The sequence below is a fragment of the Peromyscus maniculatus genome, chromosome 3 (genome assembly GCF_049852395.1).
Source record: "Peromyscus maniculatus bairdii isolate BWxNUB_F1_BW_parent chromosome 3, HU_Pman_BW_mat_3.1, whole genome shotgun sequence".
NCBI classification, from domain to species: Eukaryota; Metazoa; Chordata; class Mammalia; order Rodentia; family Cricetidae; genus Peromyscus; species Peromyscus maniculatus.
In genome coordinates this window covers 116,339,223-116,361,031 of record NC_134854.1, presented here as the reverse complement: position 1 = coordinate 116,361,031, position 21,809 = coordinate 116,339,223, and the positions used below count along the sequence as shown (strand labels likewise).

Here is a 21,809-nt window from a genome sequence, read left to right as displayed (position 1 = left end):
TCATGTTCTTGGAGCAAAGCCCCTGTGGCTAGCAGGCCTGCTGCTGGCCTGCTCTTCCAGGCCTTTGTGTGTCTTTCCCCATTTCAAACTTGGTGACTTGGAGGAAATAACCCATACTTTTTTTTAAGATTATAATCAATTAAGCATTGGTGTATTTGCTATCAGGACTGCCACAAAATGCTGGAAGGGAGGGAGGGAGGGAGAAAGGAAGGGAACCAAGCTCTGTGTACAGTCAGTCCTTCCGCATCTGTCCATTCCTAGCTACAGATGCCAGAGGGATGCATGGTATTTGCCAAGTTCGCATTCTGCAGGAGTTGACTGCGTATGCGACTGGTTTTAATGGGAACAGATGAATCAGGTAGTTCTCCAGCACTGAGGATGCCCCATGGAGGATCATCTATTCACTTCTGTCATGGAAAGTATGCATTGCTTAATTAGAGACGTGGATGCCTTGTGAGAATCTACCCTTTGGGTGTGGTACGTTAGTTCCTTTAATCTTCTTTTTTGACGGTTAAGTGTCTTTTCTAGAGGGTGCATAATCCAGCTTAAAATGCTGCAACCCCAAGGAAATGGTGTGATTAGTTGCCTTGTCACTTTGTATGCCAAGTGAAAAACATAAAAATAAATACCTCAAAGAAGCTGACATACCCCAGGTGCATTACTCAGGCCTGGGGTCCACACCTGTGGCTATTTCACACACTTCATTAATTCTGAAATTCCTTTCAAAGGGCACGTTGTGTGGTAGTGCTTCCTCATCGTATTCTATAAAGGATGCTTTAGAGAAGAAAGCTGATTTATGGTAGACTTCTCTCTGCAAATGTAAGCCCTTTGATCGATGTGTCCCCAAGTGGTCTGTTGAGTTAGGTGACCTTTCTAAAAGGCCTCAGTTGTCAGACCTTCTTTTAGACTTTAAGGTAAATTGAAGTTCAATTTAGGGAAAAAAGTAAAGAACCAAATGAAATACATGGATATTCCCATTCTTACCCTTTTAATTACTAACTGTAGCCTTTGTCGACGACAGACAGGCTGTGTTCATAGAAAGCATATGAGAGATGTGAATTTGTGTTGTTTTGTTGTCCTTGGGTGGAGGGTGATGGTTAAAAGCCACTGAAGCTACACACCCTGGGATGGAACCCCAGCTCTTACATTTAGTGACTGGATGAAGTGAGAGAGGATTTTTCCGTTCCCCTTTCCTATAGTTTCTGTGGCAATTAAATGAGTGAATATATCAAAAGGATATGGCATGTAATAAGCCACACCTGCATGCTGCTCTTGGAGAGGAAGCACAGGTTGAGCTCTACCCTCCTTGGGTTTGTCAGCAGGCCTGAGTATTAAACTTCCATAATCCAGAGCAGGAGAAGTAACATACAGATTTAATGTTAAGTTTGTGAAGGCATAGGAAGTGCCTCAGTGAGATGCAGAGCCAAAGAAGTTGCAGAACTTAGACAATTTCACGTTCCAATTTCATATTCTGCTGAACAAAGAGAAGCGATTGTACAAAGTAACTGAATTGCACAGGAGCCAGAGAAAGATGAGTGCTTTTAACATGGTCTGTTTGTACAGAATTCTCCCAGCCATCACTGTCCTTGACAATAAGAACATCACTTTTCTTTTGGTACAGGAAGGGTATTTCATGGAAAAAAGAGTAGGTCAGAGTGTCCTTATCTTTGCTATTTTTACAGGGCTTTAAGCTCAAAATAACCCTTCTGCCAGTGTGGCACAGCTCGGAATGGGTCTTCTGCTCCTCTTCAGTGTCATCTCGCTTAGTTTGGTGTTTGCTTTTATAGAATGCACCATCATTGATTGACCTCCCTTCGTTAGGACACTGGAGTCCTTTCTATTCTTGGGTTTCAAATTGTATGACAGTGAGTACTCATATATATCTAATTACGCCTGCATTTAGTCCCTATTCCAGAAGTTGTGGTAGCACGGACATTAAGTCCTGTGGAGAGTGCTGTTCTCTTCCATCTTCTGGGAGTGTGCCGGTGTTTCAAGCTCTTCCCAGTCACTCCCAGGTGTTCAGCCTCCTAGGACCTCAGTTGCCCGATCTGTAAAGCGGTAGGAGCAATGGTACCCCCTGAAACGGTCGGCTAGAAGAACTGAATAAGAACACAGATAAAGCACTTAGAGTAACCAAGGCAACAAGTTGGGAAAAGATCACTTACACAACTCAAAAACCAATTCCAAGCAAAGTAATAATTTTGGCTAATAACATTCTTGGTTCTTCAGCGCCTTGCTCATGATTCTCTAGTGAATGGCTAAATGAACAATGTCTAGTTCACACTTTGGAAAGGATCCTTGTAAAGCAAAGTAATGGTGGCTTGAAGTTTTGCTTCCCTTTTTTCCCCCTCCACTCTCACGGTTCATGTTTGATGTCACATCCATCTCCTCACACAGTAAAGAGAGGCCAGTTTGAGGGGGAGTGAATTGATGTCTTATATTGGTGTCTCTTGTAATTGTCAGTGGCTCCCTGTGACAGGTCAGACTTTCTTCTTGTATTAGAAGGGACAGATAGTGTCTGAAGGAACTTTTTGTGGACTCCCTTCTGAGAGTTCCTTTGCGAGTCTAATTGAAGAGGCAAAAATAACTGTTTGGCCTATGGTTATCCTTGGCCTGCCTTCTTCAAAGACTCTGGGTGTTGAAGCCGTCAGCCTGGTGAAGTATAGTCATTCTGGGGCCATGATGGAGTTACAGTACAAAGAAAAGGAGGACATTTTCCACCACTGCCCTATTGACCACCCGGGAAGTTCCTGAGATATATCCCTGTCCACCTCTTCCCCAATGATACTTCCAAGGGTCCTGAAGGGTTAAACGAACCTCCTTTCATTCCCCATCTAGGCCCATTTGTAATCAAGAAAATACCACTTTGTCACATCAAGCCCATTTTTCATTTCCTACAGGCGATCCTCACACCTGACTTGTTCCCTCAAGTGCTTAGGAGCTCAGCCATCCTGGAGTGCAGAGTGGAGATGAAGCGGAGAGCACATTCACTCCCAGGTGGTCCTGGGAGGCAAAAGCAATCCGTTTTACCTGCAGCCATCACTGGCATCTGTTTTCTGTGGTTTCAGAGACATTGTGCATTCCAGACTCATTCTCTGCTGCCTAATGAGGAGTAGGCTCCTGCAGAATCAAGACTTCTGCCGCATTGTGCATGCAGATTGTGTCTCATTGGAAATAAAATGGTTTGCTCCTCTTAACCTCCCTGCCTTTGCTGCTAGGAAAGAGACAGCCATAAAAGCATTTTGAGAGGTTGGAAATGAAGGCTCCTGTAATTACTACAGGAAACAGCTTAACGGTGCTGGAGTTTGGCATTTTCCTATAGAGTCTGCAAAGTCCTAGATGAACGAGGTCCGTTGGCGATAGCGGTGCCTCTTCGTGGCCGTGTCTAGCATTGCTGTTGCATTCCACTTCCCTTTTCGTGTTTCAGTCTCACTTGTAGCTTTGTTTGCAGTCAGATGGTGAAGTTTCATGACTGTGAAGTTGTGATGTCTAAAAGAAAACATTCTGGGGACAATGGAAATTGAATGGGCCTCCAGAGAGTCAACGAGGATTGGGAGTCTCAAACCACACAGGGCTTTGAGCTGCATCTGTGCTGTGGAAGGGTGCCACGGTTTCACCCTAAATTTCTATTTCAGTGCCCCCTCCCCTGCCCTCAGTTTTGGCTCATCTCTCTGTATAACACCAAATATGTTTAAGATGGTAAGTGAGCTCATTGCTGTCACCCATAACCACCCTACGTCTGGTACAAGGATCTTCTGTGAGACAGAACATCCGTTTCTTTCCCTAGATCTGAGATGGAGCTCCTGTGTTGTAGTTTTGAAGGTACAAGGCCTGTTTCAGTCCGTCTCTTTTCCTCCATTCTAAGGCAGGGCTGTGTGGTACTGCTTCCTACTTGTGTGACTTTGGCCAAGTTTCCTTACTTTGCTGTCCCCCAGTTTCTTCATTTTATGGAGCAGACAGCAGTTATAATTCCTTCAAAGGACAGTGCATGTAACATAGTAAATAGCTTCTTATCTGTGGACGTATATACTGTGAACCTTCTAGAAGCCAGACACAGCAGGGTACATTGTCGGAGTAGCAGAGCAGCAATGGTAACAATGATGGCCGACAGTTTCTACTTGTGCATGACGCCAGCCCTGAGTTAAGAGCTTGACTTACAGCTGGGTCAGCGGTTGTCACTGTTACTTCAGTGGCTGAAGCAGGAGGATCTTGAGTTCAAGGCCAGCCAGGACATCAGAGTGAATTCAGGGCAATGTGCATTACCCGGTGAGATCCGGTCTCCTTCCCCCAAATTGCAAAGAGTTTGACATATGGTATATCATTTGGCTGTCAGAAGAATTCTGTGAGAGTTCACAGAGAAATCGAGGCTAGAAAGTTTCTATCCTCCCCTCTTTATCAGAAACAGTACAGAGTAGAGATAACATCCAAATCCAGCTAATTCTAGGTTCTTGCACTAGAATAATTTTTTTCCTTTTCCTTGCTCTCAATGCATTTCACCTTTCAGTATTTGTTTAAATAAGAAAATACAGACTCATTGTTTTTTTTTATGGGAAAAGAAGACATCTCTATACATTACTAGTTCCACCTTTGTCTAATGTCATTGAAATCTGGATTTTTTTTTTTTTTTTTTTTTTTTTGAGGGGGAATGGGTAATTTCCAAGAAAGGGCTTCTCTGTGTAGCCTTGGCTGTCCTGGAACTTGCTGGCCTCGAACTTGGCGATTCACTTGCCTCTGCCTCCTGAGTGCTGGGATAAAGGGAGTGTACCACCACCATCCAGCTGACTTTAAAAATCTAGATTCTTGTTATTTTTTTAATAGAGGAAAAAGAGAAAAAGAGCGGATGTTGACTCCTGTGGCCCATGTGAGTGGGAGTGTGTCCCTTCCTCTCACACGGAATTTTGCAGTGGGCGGTTTTTGTGCTGGGCTTTCTTTGCTTGTTCAAATATGTTTTTTTTTATAATTATATGCATATGCGTGGCATCCTTGTGAGCTTATTTTGGGTAGACAGGAACACTGAAATGTGTATTAGTTAAGTGACATCAGGGAGCATTTGGTGTTGAGGTAGGTGGTGGCACAGGCCTATAATCCCAGCACTAGGAAGGTGATGAAGAGTGAAAGGTCATCCTCTAATTCCATGGTGAATTTGGGGCCACTTTAAGCAACTTGAAACCTACTCTCAAAATACCAACAATCCTACAGATAAGAAAATAACAAAATGTAAACCCCAAAATTGTCCTGAAAGGGATTACTGCGGAATAAATGGGAGAATGGAAACAAGGGACTTGATTCAGTGGTTTTGTTTTAATGGACAATAAGACAGATATCCCTGAGACTGTGCTAAGGTACACATGTGTGAGAAGCTCTCATGGTACACATGTGACATGTGTGAGATGCTCTCAGTAGTTGTAGGTTTAAGTTATGAATTCTTATACTGTACATATGTACATGCACTTACTAAATTTTTATGTCAAGTAGAAGTAAATGTCTGCCTGTTTTTGAGAATTCTTGGAAGTGTGTTGGAGCCACCTGAATGTTAATGAATAAAGACAACAAAATACTATTGTCTTCTCAAAGTGACTCAACTTTGGCACTGTAGATATTTTAGGCTATATAATATGTAGCAGGTTTAGAAATATCCCTGGCCTCTACCCACTAGATACCAATAGTTTTTCCACAGTCATGACAACCACAACTGGGTCCATATGTTGCCAAGTGTTCTTTGAGGTATGATATCACCTCTGGCTTATAACCACTGTTCTGGGAATATATATTAGCATCTAGTTCAGTTAAATATACTGCACGGTGGGTAAATGTGATAGTGGCCCCATGTGAACAGTTTGGAAAATGTGGTCCAAAGAGAACAATTTTTCTTTTCATATGTTTCAAGAGTGCCATGCTTGGAAATGAGCTCCAAGTGATTAAAATGCAGCAATTGTGAGTTCATGGGCCACATGATGAGACTCTGTTTCAAAAACAAAACAAAACAAATGGGTGAACAAACACAACCCAATTTAAACAAGAAGAAAAAACAGAGGAGGTGTCTAGTGTTTGTATAGTGTGGATTATGAGAAAATTAATCATGTAAACATCTTAGAAGGGGATGAGTGGCATCTTACTTCTTCCCTCGACTTATGTTTTTTTTTTTTTATCTTTGTGTTAATGTGTGTGCTAGAGTGTGTGTGTGCTGTTGCACAAGTGTGGGTGTTTGGAGGTCATAGACAACCTCTGTTGTTATTTGAGAGAGTCTTTGTTGTTTTCCTGCTTGTACCAGCCTAGCTGGCTGTTGAGCTTTTGGAGATGCTTCTTCCTCCCACCTCACTTTAGGAGCATGCCTTCATTTTCCCAGTGAAACTGACACAAATTTTTGAATGTCTTGCTTTCTATATCAGAAGATGGGGGTTGGCGATGAGGCTCTCGTCACATGAGCCCCAGGACTGAAGTTTCGATCCCTAGAACTCACATAAAAGATGATGGCCCTCCTGAGACCCCAGCATTCCGGCGCTGGGGACAGGGAAGCTCCAGGACAAGCTGGCCAACTAGCTCAGGATAAATCAGTGAGCTCTGGCTCCATGAGAAACTCTGCTTCTGGAGTCACAGCAGAGTGATTTCGGAAGACCCTCAATTTCAACACACAACTACACCAGCAAAAAGGTTGACAAAAAATGATGGGCTTTTGAAACCTGGGAAAGCAGAAGTGAATGCTTCTCTCCCACCCTTTCCTAAATTCCTGACACTTAATTTATTTTAAGGTTCCTTCTTCTAGGAAGTTGGCCAAGAAGTGTAAAAGTTGAACCTTGCATGGTGTGAAATACTTCTGAGAAGATGGCTTAAACCACCAGGAAGGGTGGTTTTAGTTGTTGAAATTTAATTTCTAGCACATTGTTTTCTAAAAATAATAATTTAGTGTGGTTTTTGTGAGTCTTTTCAATGAGCTTAAATGCTTTAAATTCAACATTCTGTGTGTAGGCACAAACACAGTATTATTACTGAAAGATTTTTGTTCTCTCTTGAGGATGGGCCACAGAGTTCAATCTCATCCTCCTGTGATGATGTATTGTGTGGGGGTTTTGTTTTAGTTGAGACTGAAGTTCAGGCATTGTCTTCTGTAGCTTTCACTTTGGCTCTGCTCTCTGTGTTGAGATACAAGTCTTTTCCAGTGACCTCGAGGTGTGTCACTGGGAGGAAGACCATCATTTTTCCTAAAAGCAGCTTACAGGAGAATCTGCTTCTACAGTTCAGCTGAGAGCATGTCTCAGGTCAGACAGGGATACCGACAGAAACCGTGAAGTCCTCTGCTGACGCAGAGCGTGGAATGGAGTTGTAGCATTTCTCAAGTGTTTCTCTCGTTGAGTGCCAGGGTGGCCTTGACTCGTGCTCATAGGGTGTTTAAAATCATCTACACTGTGACAACTCATCCTCAGATCCCCATCTTCTCTTTGCTCTAGTCCTTCGTCACTGGAGAGCTTTGACCTTATTCAAATGAACCATTTTGACTTCCTTTTCAATGCTGTGCAGAACAAGGACTCTTCTTCCCACCCAGCCCATCCCCCAGTGGGATGCTGCCTGCCTTCCAAATCCTTTCTTTCCTGAAGAATCTACCACTACCACATTGCACGAGACATTTCATCTCCTTGAGAAGGGTTTCGGGGTGGTCAGGAAGGACAGTGGGTTGGAAAAAAAAAGAGGGGAAAACTAATTATATGAGCTGTTTTAACATCATGAATATTATGTAGTTCTTTCCATATTTTAGAGCATTTTTAGAATCAACTGCTGAAAATTGAGATGATTTAAAGCCCTAAAGGGAGGACTTGTTTAGAAGTGGAGAAATGGTATTAAAAAAAAAGGGAATTTGGGGTGGGAGAGATCAGAAATGACAGATTTTGAATTATCTAGGTTCAAATTATTCAGTGTGTGTATTATAGCATAATAAGGCATGAGGTTGCCTCAAGGGTAACTGTTTTCTCAAATTGGTACACTCAAATAAATTGGCACAGGGTTAATGAGATTTTTATTTTAATAATTATAGCAACTTTGTAAGATAGCTGTTGCTTTAAGTTTTCTAGGTTTATTCAGTTGTGGGTAAGTTGATTTTTATTGTTCACAAGAGAAAACATTAAGACATTTACTAAGCTTCCTGAAGACCATAAATAGATACAAAGTTGTATCTCTGGGTATCATTTACATTTTCTTAGAAGACATATTCATTTTATATGTCTGTATGTAAATTGCTGCTGCTGGATTCCATCACAGACTGTCTAGAAGTGAATTTGAATTTTCAGCCCTGTACTTTCCCTGCCTTCTGCATCACTAGATAAAAATGTGTTTTATTAGCTTCAAATAGACCTCCCTGTTCTTGATTGAATCTGCTGATCCTAATGGCAGTGGTAGGGTAGGACTTGAACCCAGTGCAGTTGAGCCTTTCTACACTTGTCTCTTTGTCCAAAGGGGTTAGCTGTGCCCGCTTTTCGAAGGAATGTTGTAAACATTCATTGAGTAACTGGGCACATTCTTTGCTTTGTAATCATTGTTTAGTTGGCTGGCCCCATGGACACCTCTCTCTATGTGGAAGATGTTTTTCTACAAACAGGCAAACTGTAGCTAGCTAATGTTTGCTGCAGGTAGAGTTAGAATTCATGATAATCCATGGTGTTCAAATTGATTGGCTAATCAGTTGCCATTCCTTTATCTATAACTTGGTAGATTTAGTTTGAAATATGTAAGTACACTCTGAAAACCTAGTGGGACTTTGACAAAGCTATAATTATTTTTATAATTTATTTAAATTTATTTTATGTGCATTTGTGTGAAGGTGTCATATCCCCTGGAACTGGAGTTACAGACAGTTGTGAGCTGCCATGTGGTTGCTGGGAATTGAACCCAGATCCTCTGGAAGAGCAGCCCGTGCTCTTAACCACTGAGCCATCTCTCCAGCCCCCTAAAGCTGTAATTCTTACAGCCACCTCAAGCTCAGCATATTCCTTTTAAGGGGAAAACTTGGCATTCCTAACACCATTTTTTCTTAAGATGATTTTTTTTCAAGGCATCACAGATAAAAAGCAGATTTGAGAACATTAAAAAGTGCATCTATGAAAAGGCTGCTCTGGGAGTTGATGGAATAGCTTTCATGCTGTTGAAAAATGATATTGTAGATTAAAATTTGAGGACTACAGTGAGTGAATGTAGAATTTCATGAGCTCTGAAGAGCAGCAAATGCTCTTAACTGTTCAGTCATCTCTTCAATCCCAAGAAATTGTATTATTTCAAATTTGACTATAGACTGAGTCTTTATCTCTGAAGGTGATGCAGCGTCTTTCTTTAAAGAGAGAATTGGTTTGTTTTTATTCATGTGCCATGCATGGAGGTGCCCTAGGAAGCCAGAAGAGGGTATTGGATACATCAGCTCTGGAGTTACGGTGGGTTGTGACCTGCTGGATGTGGCTGGTAGCAACTGAACTTGGGTCCTGTGGAACAGCCATGGGGTCACTTACCCACCAAGCCAGCACTGCAGCTCATGGTGTGTTTTCTTTATGTCTAAACGGTAGCATTGTTGTGTCAACTTGAACCTAGGGATGTTAAGTACTTTGATTATTGAGAAAAAAAAAATAACTACCGGTCATATGTACACATACATACTCACATGCCCACTTGACTTGATGATATTTTCAAAGACAGTCTTGAATGAAATTTGGAAACTCTTTGTCCTCTTGTTCCCAAGGCCACTCTGAAATGACATGAGCATCACCTTGTTCCCTTCTGAGAAGTACTGTTGGCCTGTGGGGAGTGTTTTCAGAGATCATTTAGCAGAACCTTGTAGTAGGTAGAATGCTGCCTTTTTCCTCTGAGGGTCAATGAACATCATATTCTTAGGCCGAAAAGGGCCATCAAAGTAGAGAAAGGGAGACATTGGTCTTCTTGAGACTGCCACGCTAAGGGGTGACCACAGCCTGCTTCTGAAATCTGCTGTTTTTGGTTGTTGGTGGTGGTGTTTCTCTGTTAATGCTGCATTGCCCAGCAGGGGGCAGGACCAGCTCTTCCTTCCTGAGAAGTCACCAGCAGGAGGACATTTAGATTGAGGCCTCTGACTAAGCTAGAGATAGGACAAATAAAAGAATGAACATGTGCCTGACAGCCATCTCTCCTGATTGATTATCAAGTAGCGTCACCATTTTAATCACGTGTTTCCCCCTAATAATTACAGCTTATATCCATCAGACACAAATACTAAGAAAATTATTTGGACTAGTCCTTATAACGAATTTATGAAAATTCATAATTTCCCTTCTTAAGATAAGGGAACAGAGGCCCAAGTCTCAGAGAGTCTTTTTTTTGTTGTTAAATTATTTTATTTGCTTTTTGTTTTTAGATAGAGTTTCTATATGTAACCTTGTCTGTCTGAGTACTCTCAGTGTAGACCAGGCTAGACCAGGCTATCCTAAAACTTCACAGCAATCCATCTACCTGCTTGTGCCTCCTGAGTGCTGGGATTAAAGTATGCACCACCCCGCAGGGCTCAGGAGTTCAAATAACTTGCATGCTCTGCCTTCCACAAAGGGATGATAGGGGCTTTGCAGGTGTGTGAGGGAGTTGGGGTCAGGTGTGTGAGGGAGTTGGGGTCAGGTGTGTGAGGGAGTTGGGGTCAGGTGTGTGAGGGAGTTGGGGTCAGGTGTGTGAGGGAGTTGGGGTCAGGTGCTTGCACTTGCTCTGAAGCTGTAGGCCGGCATCCTTGCCACCTTCCTGGGTCCTTCTGCTTTTTCTTCTGGAGTATTGTTAAGTAGAGGCATGAGCCACCCCTCCCCCCACCCCCCAGTCCACAAGCTTCTTTTTAACTCATTTCTATGACTGATGATGGAAGGAGTGTATGGAAAATGTTCCTGGAAGCCAGGATTCTAATGCAGATCTGGTACTGGAGCCTGCTGGTACTGGAGCCTAGCTCCGGTGAAAGGGTTTATCACACTTTCAAAATTCTCATCGTTATAGCAGACTTTGAACTCATCCTCCCAGCCGGTGATCGTGTTGCCCACTTGTCTGAATGCATGCGTTCAGTCACAGCCCTGAGGAACTGTATTGTGGGGTTAGAATGAATTCTCAGGAATCATTCTGAGGTTCACCTTGTCATTGGTTTTTGTTAGGGCCATAGTTTTGTCTTCCAGGGTGCTGCTTGTAAGTAAGACTAAGGTGCAGTGTTCAGGCCCCTGCTGCCTCTTGTTTATAAATCTTAGGTAGTTGACTCTCCTTTTAAAAAATCTCATGTTTTCATATCCCCAGCCTACCTCCATTATCATACTAGCCAGAGTTACAGCATGTGGCCGTGGGGGTCCCTAGCGATTATTTTACCAGTAACATGACCAATGGTTTCTGGATCCTGCAGACCCTGGCTTTAATTTGTAGCCTGAACTCTAGCCAGTGGCCGGGCATCCCTTCCTGCTGCTCTGCCTGGTTCTAGCCAGAGACTTCTTGACCAGGAGATGTTTTTCCCATGTGCTCAGCAATGCATACCTTACATCTAGTTCTGGGATGCAACCAAGGGCAGTGACCACAGTTTCTCTTTGTTTTGGTCTCTTGAACTTGTCTGAGGAACAACTTGAAAGGAAATTTCTCATGCCTGGCATTGGAGTTTTGGTTAGATAATCTATGGCTCTTGGTGGGAGTATTATCACCCTTAAGTAGTGTGATATCATTTAACGTGTGTGTGTGTGTGTGTGGGGGGGTCTATGTCTGTGTCTGTGTGTATCAATATACATATCTCTCTCTATATATAAATATATAATTTTAGGTAAACATAAAATAATGATTCCCTTTGGCTTTCTCAAACATCCTTAGGGTTATTTAATCCCTCTCTCCCCCTTTATGTTGCCCTGTCTCCCCACTTCCCAGTTCAAGCTGCTAACCCCCACCCCGATCCCAAACCTTGTTTTCTTCATTTATATAGATATTTTATTAACTCTCCCAATACATGAGCATGAGTGGTCTTTCCATTTTCTAGTGTCTTCATCAATTTCTTTCCTCAGAGTAGAGAGTTTTCACTTTCTTGGTTAGTTCATATGTATGTATGTAAGAATAGATAGTTAGGTTGATTGATTTTAGATAGATAGATTTTAGAAAGATAGATAGTGTGGGTTTGTTTTGTAAATCAGGTATATCCATGGTCCCTTTCTCAGCATGGTTGTTATTGTAGTATAGAAAGGTCACTGGTTTTTGTACATTAATTTTGTTTATATTCTGCCACTTGGCTGAAATTCAATTGTTTCCAGAAGTTTTCTAGTGCAAAGTGCAGGATCTCATGTATATCACTTGAAAATATGATAAGTGACTTATTTTCCTATTTGTAGCCCTTTATGCCTTGTTTTATTGTTCTAGCTAGGGTTCAAGCACTGTGTTGAAGACAAGTCAGGATGATGGACAACATTGTCCTGTTCCTCATTTTATTGGGATTGCTCTCTGTTTGTCCATTTAGGATGATGTTGGCTGTGGGTTTATAGAATATAGCCTTTATAATGTTGAAGTATGTAGTCCAGTTTTTCTCATGGAGGCATGTTGGGGTTTGTCAAAGGCCTTGTTTGAATCTGTTGATAATACCATGTGATTTTTGTCTTGATGTCATTTATATGATTTATTATATTTGTTGGGTTATATATACCATCCCTGCATCTCTGGAACAAAGCCAACCTGATCGTGGTAGACTGTCTTTTTAATATAGTCCTGAATTTGACTTGCAAGTATTTTACCGAAGATTTTTGCATCTATGTTCATCAGGGATAATGTTCTGTAGAGTTTTTGCTTGCCTCTACCTCCCTCCCTTCCCCTCCCACCTCTCCCTTTCTCCCTCTCTCCCTCACTCCCTTTTTTCCCTCCCTCTTTCTAATACCTGTTTTTGGTATTAGAGTAATACTGGTTTGGACGTGTCCCTTCTGTTTGTTATATCTTTTTTTTTTTTTTTTTTTTTTAATGTAAGAAGAATTGGTTGAGGCTCTTTAGAAATCTGCTGTAAATGTATCAGGTCCTGAGCCTTTTTTAGTTAGAAGGCCTTTCATTACCATTTCAATCTCCCCCTCTGTATTGGGTCTGTTTAGATTTTTTTCTTCCTCTTCTTGGTTTAATTTTGGTGGCTTGGATGAATCTAGAAAATTTGTTTACTTCTTTCAGATTTTCCAATTTAAAGAACTACAGATTTTATAGTATTCCCTTATAATATTATGAATTTCTTTAGTACTTATTATATGTTTTCCTGTTCACTTCTGATTCTGTTAATTCGGATCATTTCTTTTTTTCCCCTCAGTTTCAGTCTGAAGCCCATTTTTGTTGGATATTGGATATTTTCGATCCCCTTTGATTGGAATACTTTTCCATCTTTTCAATTTACAGTGGTGACTGTCTTTAAAGCTGAGTTTCTTGTAGACAATAGGAAATAGGATTTTCTTTCTTCTTCTCCCCCTCCCCTCAGACAGAGTTTCTCTGTGTAACAGCCATAGCTGTCTTGGAACTTGCTTTGTAGACTAGGCTGGCTTTTTTGTAGGCGAGGCTGCCCTTGAACTCACAGAGATCTGCCTGCCTCTGCCTCCAGAGTGCTGGGAATAAAGATGTACACCACCATACCTGGCTAGAATTTGCTTTCTTAATCCATTGAGCTAACCTGTGTCTTTTGATTGAGGATTCGAAGCTATTAATATTTCAAGTTGTTCTAAGGTGTGTGTTGATTGTTGTCTGGTTATGGTTTGTTTTTCTTTTTGTGTTTGTCATCCTGTTTTTCATTTGAGTAATCACAGCTTCAGTTGTTTTCTTTCAATCACCTCTTGGCTACACCAATTCAGTCGAAAGTGTTGCTCCCGGAATTCTTTGTGAGACTGGTTTGGTAGACCTGAATCCCTTTAGTCTGTTTTTCATTAAAAAAAAAAAAAATTTTTTTCCCTCTGTGTTTCAACTATGCCAGATAGTTTTGCCAGGTACAGTAGTATAGGTTGGCATCCATGGTTTTTTGAACTTGAAGTTCATTGTTCCAGGTTCTTCTGACTTTTAATGTTTCCATTGAAAAATAAGCTGTTATTCTTGAATTTTCCTTTATGTGTTAATTGTGTTTATTCACTTAAAGCTTTCAATACTCATTTGTTATGTATATTTAGTGTATAAACTATGATATGCTCTAGGGAAGATGCAGCTCCTCCTCCTCCTCCTCCTCCTCCTCCATTTATTTGGTGTTCTCTGTGTCCTTATTACTGTATAGGTAGATATGTCTTTCCTTAATTCAGAGAAGTCACCTTTTGTGATGTTGTTGAAGATGTGGCGCATGACATTGGCCTGGGATTCTTCTCCTTCATCTTTGCCTATATTTTGAAGACATGGTTCTTGAGGGGGCCCCACAGTTCTGTCTTTCTCTGTTGTAAGTTTTAACATCATGTGGTCTAATTCCTTTATCTTCAAGTCCTGACATTCTGTCTTCTACTTCATTCATTCTGCTTGTAGGCTGCCCTGTGTTTACTAATTCTGTCTTCATTTTGCCTTGAGTTCTCTTCAACATTTCTATCTCTTTATTGATTCTAGTCTTCATTGTTTCATCTAGCCGTGTGTTTTTGTGTTTTCTTGAGCATCACTTAGGCATTTCATCTAGTAAGTAGTTCATTGAACTGCTTCACATCTTCTTTAAACTTCTTGAATTCTTTGAAGCATATGATTTTTTAAAAATATTCAAAATGTATTTTACATGCCTTGGTGGTTTGTCTGTATGTGTGTCTGTGTGAGCAGGTTGGATCACCTGGAACTAGAGTTAGAGTTACAGTTGTGAGCTGCCATGTGGGTCCTGGGAATCAAACCCACATCCTTTGGAAGAGCAGCCAGTGCTTGTAACTGCCGAGCCAGCTCTCTAGGCCAGTGATTGTTCTTAATTTTAAGATGTATGTTGTGGAGTTCATCTGGGGGCAAGTATACCATTTGGCCTTTCATATTGTTTGTGTTTGCAAAGAGACCTGGGCACGCGGACTCCCTTCCCTGCTTGTGCGCCTGCTGTGACTCGAGGTTGCCTCTGTTGAGGGAAAGTCAGTTCTGTTTTGTTGCTGTTGTTCAGTGTTGACTGATTTCAGCTCAGGTATGAGGGGTTGGTAGGTCAGTCCTTCAGATGCTCGGTGTTGATTTTGGTGGAGGAATGGGGTGATTCCAGTCCAGTGGTAAACACAGAAGCGTGTGGATGGGGAAATGGTTGGATTTACCTGAAGTAGTGTGCAGGCTGTTCTAGCTGGGCTAAGTGTGAACGAATGAGAACGACATGGGTGAGCCCAATATTGGAAACTCACCAGCTAAGCAGTGTACAAACCGTGTGGCCAAAGTAAGGACTTAGAGTGTGAGACAGTGCGGACAGGTAAGGTTGGAGTGACTCTGCAGACTGGACCAGTGTGCAGGGTGTGTGGCCAGGGACAAGCATGGGGATTGAGAAAGTGCAGGTAGATTAATGATACTGGGCTGGCCCATAGGATGTGCAACCTGGGCAAAGTCTGAAGTTTGAGGAGAATGCAGTCAGGCTAGGGTCCAGGGAACTCAGCAGCCTAGACTAGAGACTCAAGATGACTGTCCTGGGCAAGACATGGAGGTTGGATGTAGCACGGGATGGTCAAAGTCACGTGAGCTGACCAGACCAGGCTAGCATGGAATATAGAGTCTTGCTAGCAATATTTACATCCAAACTGACTTGAAAGAGGGAAGAATGTTCTTTGAAATAAGAATTCAGTATCCAACTGACATTGCCAGCCTGCCTTGAGAAGAAGAAATAAACTGAACATGTGACTTAAACTACTAAGAAACTGTGCCAATTGAATGCTAATATGTGTTTGTGTTTATGTTTTTCAGGTAAGGAATTACATTCGGTTCTGCCTGGTTTCCTAAGGGGCGTGACAGATGCTGTCTTCCTATGTTCATTTGTAACCTGCCAAATCGTGCACAAAATGCTCACCTACAAAACTAGGGCTTCCAATTGTAAGTCATACGCTTCATATCCCAGTCTGTGGAGGTGATCCTGTGGGACGAACTAGGCGGAATGTGGGGGGCTATGTCTCATGCTCTGTGCTGCCCATTTCATGGTAGCAGACGGACTTACTGAGCACCAGGCTACTGCTCTTTGTGTGTCTCTTCTCTTTTGTTCTTTTATTATTCTCATTTACAGCACAAGGCATTCTGGTTCCCTATATATAATATTTCTACTGTAAGAAATGAAATATGTGAAAATAGTTTTCAAAAAGTATCAGTGTTGAATATATTATACAAAGTGAAATAAAGCCAACATTGTATGAGTCTGTTTTTATAAACTACATGGAATGGGCAAATGCAGAGAAATAAAGTAGACTAAAGGTCACCAGGGTCTGGAATGGGTGGAGTAGGAAACTTCTTTGTTTAATAGTTACAGAATTCCTCTCAGAGGTATTGAAAATAGATACCCATGATGACTATAGAACATTGTGAATGCCATTAATGCTATAAAGTTATAAAGTTATACACTTAAAATGGTCTAATTGCGGCCATCTATGTGAGCAGCATGTGATAGTTTAGCAGGTAAGGCACCTGCTGCCAAGTCTGAAAACTGAGTTTGATCCTCCGCAAAGGTGGGAGGAGAAAATCAACTCCACAAACCTGTCCTCTGACCGTCACATATGTGGGTATGCACACATGCTTGCACATCTCTACATATGTGGGTGCGCACACATGCTTGTGCAATCATAAATAACTAAACAAAAATTCAAAATATTACCCAAACAGCAAATTTCGTATTTTTAAACACAGCAAATAAAAGGAAAAATCATGTAGGAGCCCACTCCTCTGAGATTTTCCTATTCATGCCTTGACTGCGTTTCTATACATTTATTTTTGAAAATATTTTCTAAAGGTCTTTGTCACTATTGAAGTGGAGATCATAGAGTCTGTATGGGCCACTCACTATCTTTTTTCAGCCTTTTGTCATGAACACTTCTCTGTGCTGTGAGGAACTTTGCATCAATATACAGTTAGTTGTTTAAAATGTGTCAAGGTGTTGGAAAGTTGGTTAAGAGTACTTGTTGCTCTTGCAGAGGACCTGGGTTCAGTTTCCAGCATCCACATGGCAGCTCACAGCAGTCTGCCTTCAGTTCCAAGGGAGCCAACATCCTCTTCTGGCCTGTAAATGGTGCACATTCATATATACACAGGCACTCATACACATAAAATTTAAGAAAAAGTATTTAATTAAAGGACTTCTTACTTGAGTCATTCATTATGGACCATGTTCCATTTCACCTTTCTCATTGTTCTCCTGTTCACACTGATTTCCATTTCGTTCATTCAGTAGACACTCAATGAGCATGTGCTGGACTGTAGATGTAACCAATCGTATTATTAAAATAAGAAACACAGAGCCAAGGTAAAAGAGAAAAGCCGAGAGGTCAGAGCTCAGAGATAAAATCTTACCTCCTGCCGTGCTCCTAGCTTCCCCGAGAGAGGGAGGTACTTCCTGTGTCCCTGTTTAAATAATCTTTCTGTTCTGCCTTCTCATTGGTTGTAAACCCAACCACATGACTGCCTCATCACTGCCTGTAAGTACCGCCCTCCAGGTCTTAAAGGCATATGTCTCCAATACTGGCTGTATCCCTGAACACACAGAAATCTACCTAGCTCTTCTAACCACCACGCTCTTACTATGGCTCTAATAGCTCTGACCCCAGGGCAACTTTATTTATTAACATAAAATTAAAATAACATTTCAGTACAAATAAAATATCACCACATTTCCCCTTTTCTATTTTAATAAAAAGAAAAAAGGCAAAAGGTTATAACTAACAAAAGAAAAACTATATACAAAAGTACAATAACTATATACAATATATACAAGTAACAAATACCTAAACGATGTCTAGTCCATTTGTATTTGACAAATCAGAGAAAATAATTCCCTTATCTATCCTATTTTAGTAAGTCCAAAATGTATCTAATTCACTTTCTATCCTAATTAATCTTCAACTATAACTAACTAATCTTCAACTCCCTCAGAGACCCAAGAAGGAAATAATATTAGCTAACAAAAATAAAAACAGGAAGTGCACAAAAGCAACTTCCAAAAATTTTGTGAGTTGACAGAAACAGCCAGCTGCCTGGACAGTCACCTGAGGTTTCTCCACAGTGTTGGGGCATCATCTTCAGCCTATAGGCTTATGGTATCTGACAGACTCATTTGTGAAGTAGGTTGTACACAAGGTCAACAGTTCAACCTCCATTTGGGTGAGAGCAGTCCATGTACCAGAAACACCTGAATTCCACTAGTGTCATGTCATGATTCAGGATTTTAAATTCTGGAAATTGTTGATGGTTTTTGAATTCAGCTGTCCATTCTTCTTGGCTGTGTATATATGGCTTCATCTAAGCATGCCCTTCTCCACATCCCTCTATTAAATGCCAGTCTACTATTGAGAGGCGTGAGCTTTTAGTTGCTGTTCCATTGCACAACAGAAGCCATCGGCCCACTGCCTGTTCAGTTGCCTTCAAAGAAAAGGGCACTGTACCTTTTCCAGATTGTGAAGGCCACTTCAGGGATGGTGCCATATTGTCCTGGCCTCAGAAGATGCCGTCTGATAAAGCCATAACCACACTTGTTTTGGCAGGAATTGGTAGTCCTTTGTTTCGTGTTCTGTCTGTCCATTTTTTCTGTTGATTTGAGGATACTTTGTTGTCCAGTGGCTAACTTTTGCCACAATGAAAATTAACTCCATATGCAGTTTCTTCAATGCCCATATTTTCTCTGAAGTAGATTGGTACTGCCAGGAGCCGACATGTCTCAAAAAAGAAAAATTTCTAAGTTATTAAAACATTTTAAATGCCATATTCTGTAGATCTCTGAAGGGTTTGAAGATGACCTGTCTAAAATACATCTGCTCAATTTTTAAAACATATCTAATATGACTACAATTTCTATTGTAATGTCTAACTACTAACTTTCATTTCTTTATATCCTAATAGTTGGTAATAATGTAAAGTATTTAAAACTAGTAATTGTCTTTTTCTTTTCTTTTCTTTCTTTCTTTTTTTCTTTTTCTTTTTCTTTTTTTTTTTTTAAAAAAAACAAGAACCTTAAATCTAATCTCCTTTGCTTAGCCTTTTTCCTAACCCTTGACAACTTGTAACCAACCCCCCTAAACAATGAAAATTATCCCAGACCCAAAACCCATTAAAAGAACCAAAAAACCACCCGCCCCACACCACTTCTTTGGCAATGTGGGTGTCATATTCTTAAAATTGCTTCCTGCTGGGTATGGGCGAAGTTATCTTTATCCTGAAAGAAAAATTTAGGTTAATTGTCAAATTCTAGGAAAGGTAACTATATCCTTCATTATTATCCAGTCTGTGTATAAAGCCAAAGTTCAGGGTTTATCTCAAGTCCTTATTCAAGTAGTCTTTGAGACTGGATCATCTCAGCTAGTCATCTCAAAATTGCTCTGAGCACCTTGTAGTTCAAAGCTGATCTGTAGATGATGTTTGTCAGTTTAGTGATATTATTATTGTCCACGTGGAATTGTTGTTGTTGTTGTTGTTGTTGTTGTTGTTGTGGGGCCCCATCTTCTTTCCGGAGACTTCAGTTGATGTTAGGCCTGGCCGTGATTTCCTGCAGAAAACTGATAAGAGACTCGAACACAAAGACATATATATGCAGCTAACTGAAGCCTTTTTTCTAGAATTAGTTAGTACTCTATATGACCATTCATATCTTAACAAAGTTTAAAATGTATATATATATTAATCTTGTAAATTTTGACATAAAATTTATACTTTAAGAAAAGTTTAAAGAATCAGAATAGAATCAAAGAGTTGAGATTAGTAATAGAATAGTCCCTTAATTAATTTGGCTTTTGTCCTGTCCCATAGCAGAAAATGGCTCTTTCTGGCATGATACAGGGAGTTTGCATTTTCCTTTTAACAACATGCTTGAGTTTGAAGAAGGAGAGAGCCATTCTCCAACTCCAAAGTCAGCTTTAAATTTTAATTGAACTGGGACTATTAGAAAACCAATAGTGTTAAATCTTTAGAGAAAAGCAGAAACAAACATTTAAGAAGACATAAATTTTTTTAGATAATATATACCCATATGCCATATACTCCCATATACTCTGTTTCCTGGGATAGATGATTTGTCCCTTTTCTTCAGTTGTCTCATTTGTCTTGTGTCCTTCAGATTCCTTAACCTTCATTCTCCTAAAAGACAAAAACAAAAACCTTCCCCCAAGACTAATTTTGGGGATGTTCCTTTTTGGCAAGTTATTATCTGATTAAATGAAAAGACATGTGTTACAGGTACAAGTTAGTTTAAATTGGATGTTCATGCTGGTTGATGAACTATCACCTCCTCTAATTAAGAGGTTTCTCTTGTTCAAATCGAACCTTTATCAATTTTGATGGTATCCACAGCTTATCTTCTCCTGTAGAAACAAAAGCAAAACCTCGTCCCCAACGTAATACATACCCTGGTTTCCATTCTGAGGTCAGCACATCCTTAAAGTATATAGGCTGATTTAATTCTGTAGTTTTTTCTATTACCCAATGTCTCTCTGCAGCTGTTGTTCCTTTCTCATTGGCATTCAGAAAATTCAAAGTTAATAGAGCATTATGCAGTCTATTTCTGGGGGGTTTTGTTACTCCTTTCTGTTTATTTAGCATATCCTTTAGAGTTCTATTTGATCTTTCTATAACTGCTTGACCTGTAGGATTATGTGGTATACCTGTAATATGCGTTATTTTGTAATAATCAAAAAACTGTTTCATTTTAACAGAGACATATGATGGAGCATTGTCAGTTTTAATTTGTGCAGGTATACCCATGATGGCCATAACTTCTAGCAAATGAGTGATTACAGAATCAGCTTTTTCAGAACTCAAAGCAGTTGCCCATTGAAATCCTGAATAAGTATCAATGGTGTGGTGTACATATTTCAATTTTCCAAATTCTGCAAAGTGAAACACGTCCATCTGCCAGATTTCATTCCTCTGAGTACCCTTTGGGTTACATCCTGCTGGTAATGGTGTTTGATTATAGAAAGAACAAGTAGGACATTTCTTTACTATTTCTTTGGCTTGTTGCCAGGTTATGGAAAAATCCTTTTTTAAACCTTTACTATTGACGTGATGTTTTTTATGAAAGTCTGAGGCCTCCAGGACATTTCCTATCAATAATTTATCAATCTCATCATTGCCTTGTGCTAGAGGGCCTGGCAGACCAGTATGAGATCGGATGTGAGTTATATATAAAGGATGACTCCTTTTCCTGATTGTATCTTGTAATTGAATAAATAGTGAAGTTAATTCTGAAGCATCAGGGATAAATTCTGCAGTCTCAATATGTAACACCACTCTTTCAGCATACTGAGAGTCAGTTACTATGTTGAGAGGTTCTGAAAAATCCATTAATACCAACAGAATAGCATACAATTCTGATTTTTGCACTGAATTATAAGGACTTTGTACCACTTTACTTAAATTTTCTGATTTGTAACCTGCCTTTCCTTGTTTGTTGGCATCTGTATAAAATGTACGAACTCCAGATATGGGTTTTTGCCGTACAATTCGAGGCAAGATCCAATCAGCTCTCTTTATAAAATCAATTCTGTTGCTTTTGGGATATTTGCTGTTAATTTCTCCCAAAAAATTACTGCAAGCTCTTTGCCAAGGTTCACTTTCTGTCCATAATTTTTCAATGTCCTCCTTAGTTAAAGGTACGACAATTTCTGCTGGGTCTATTCCTGCTAACTGACGAAGTCTCAATTTTCCTTTCCAAATCAAGTCAGAGATTTTTTCCCCATAAGTTTTTAATTTTTTAT

The 21,809-nt window shown here is 40.4% G+C and overlaps 1 protein-coding gene across 43 annotated transcripts in view; it reads left to right on the top strand.

Annotated features, from left to right (window-relative positions):
• The window catches only part of Magi1 (membrane associated guanylate kinase, WW and PDZ domain containing 1), a 650,928-nt gene that overhangs the window by 247,311 nt on the left and 381,808 nt on the right, over positions 1-21,809 (top strand). The window contains exon 1 of one of the 43 annotated variants that reach the window (XM_076567415.1): positions 15,830-15,957. The exons of the other annotated variants lie outside the window; for them this stretch is intronic. The gene's annotated coding sequence lies outside the window, so the exon portion shown is untranslated. Of the gene's footprint in view, positions 1-15,829; positions 15,958-21,809 lie in introns of those variants that run through there. 43 annotated transcript variants of the gene reach the window in all.